The sequence below is a fragment of the Giraffa tippelskirchi genome, chromosome 7 (genome assembly GCF_054371585.1).
Source record: "Giraffa tippelskirchi isolate mGirTip1 chromosome 7, T2T-mGirTip1v1.2.pri, whole genome shotgun sequence".
Lineage (NCBI taxonomy): Eukaryota > Metazoa > Chordata > Mammalia > Artiodactyla > Giraffidae > Giraffa > Giraffa tippelskirchi.
The window spans coordinates 89,014,598-89,016,874 of NC_137281.1; positions in this window are offsets into that span (position 1 = coordinate 89,014,598).

The following is a 2,277-nucleotide window of genomic DNA, read 5'->3' on the forward strand; positions in this document are numbered from 1 at the left end:
CAATTAAGATGTCATTTATCAAATGCTTGGGAACTAATTTAATATAAGGTATGCAAGACCTCTTCTTGATTCCTCTCCAATAACTCTAGAATAGTTTTGATTTGAGAGATAAAAATCACATAGCATTTTAGGGAGATGAGAAATGTCCTCACTTCTGAGGTCTGGGGTAACTAACATAAATCATGGCCTGGTACTCAGTGGTGACCAGTCCTTGCCACCTACAGACACTAATGTCAAGAAAGACCATTTCTTAAGGCTGCTCAATGAAATAGTGTTTTCAAAACCCCAAACAAGAAGTTGGTACCGTCTATTTGGCTGTTGAACTAAATCTGTTCTCATATTGACAGGTATCTAGCTCTGATCTGGCTATTTCAGGGCATAATTAATTCCTTGTATTCACATTTTTCTTAACCCAATTAGTCCTAGCTCTGGATTTGATGCTGGGCATTTAGGTCAATTAAGGTAAAAAAGCTATAGGAAATAAAACATAAAATTGCTGTAAGTAGCCTTGCTTCCCAGGTGGCTCAGAGGTAAAGAGTCTGCCTGTCAACCAGGTGGACTATTTTTATTTACACAGCATACGTTCGTACATGTAGAAAATACTCCTGCATTGGGAAGATCCCCTAGAGAAGGGAGGGGAAACCCACTCCAGTATTATTGCCTAGGAAGTCCCATGGACAGAGGAGCCTGGCGGGCTACAATCCATGGGGTCGCCAAGAGTTGGACATGACAGAAACTAAACAACAGCAACAATGCAAGTCCTCTACAAAAATCTTAACATTAATGAAATAAATTAGAGAGGACCTAAATTAATGAAAGAAATTAGAGAGGACATAAATAAAGAGGTTATGAATCTGAAGACTCCATATGTTAAGATGTCAATTGTCCTAAATGAATTCATAAATTCAACACAATCCCAATCAAATTACCTCAATCTCTCATGGTAGAAGCTATTCTGTAACTTATGTGGAAGTGCAAAGACCTAGGATAAGCCTTGAATAAGACAAAGAAAACATGACTTGCATTTCCAGATTTCAAAATGTGTATGAAGCCCCAGTAGTTAAGATAGAATGGTCTGTTGGTATGAGGATAAAATAAAGAAGTCATTAAACAGAATCAAGTCCAAAAGGAGGTCATAATATATGTGCCATCAGTTTATTTTTCCTAAAGGTGCCTATGCAGCTCCACTGGAGGAAAGTTGGTCTTTCTAGGATAATAGCTAGAATAATTGGCTATTTGTATTTTTTTGAAGCACCAGTGTTTTGTAGCTTTCTGTGTATAAGTTCTGTACATATTTTCTTAGATTTATGCCTAAGGATTTAGGATCTTTCTTGAGCCATTGTAAATAGTATTATATTTTTAATTTAGGTATCCACATGTTTACAGATAGTATATAAAAATGCATTTTATTTTGTGTGTTTACCTTATATATGCTGAGACCTTCTGAACCCACTTAATAGTTGTAGGAGTTTTGGAGGGTATATTCTTCGGGATTTTCTACATAGATAGAAAATAGTGGTAATTTGACTACCTTTCTGCCTTTAAAGATTGTTTATTTATTTATTTGCTTTACTGCACTGACTACAAAGTCCAGCACTGTGCTGAAGGAAAGTGATTAAAGTGGATATTCTCCCTTTGTTCCCTTCCTTAGGGAAAAGTATAGTCTTTTACCAGTAAACATGCTAAGAGCTGTTGAGGAACTTTTCCATTATTCCTGTGTTTCTCAGAGTTTTCACCATGTTTGACTGTTGGATTTTGGCGAATGCTTTTTCTACACATTGCTGCTACTGAACTAGCTCATCTTATTGTTGACTCACAACTCCTCCACTTCCCGTTAGATGTCCTTCTCATCTTCTTTGTCTTGGGCCAAGTTTGCATGTAGCATGATAGCAAATGACACTCACTTTTCTTCAAAGTCACCCACTATTGTGAGACTGAAGGAGGTGAGGGACACACAAGTCTTTGTGGGTTTCAGTTGCCCTCATAGTTCAAGAATGACTTTGTTTGTCAAGTTTGTCCATGCTTTTGTCCCCATCAGACTTTCCTTTACAAATGTTACCCTCAGTTCAGTTTTGTTCAGTTCAGTTGCTCAGTTGTGTCTGACTCTTTGCGACCCCGTAGACTGCAGTATGCCAGGCTTTCCTGTCCAGCACCAAACTCCCGGAGCTTACTCAAACTCATGTCCATTGAGTCAGTGATGCCATCCAACCATCTCATCCTCTTTCGTCCCCTTCTCCTCCCACCTTCAATCTTTCCCAGTGTCAGGGCCTTTTCCAA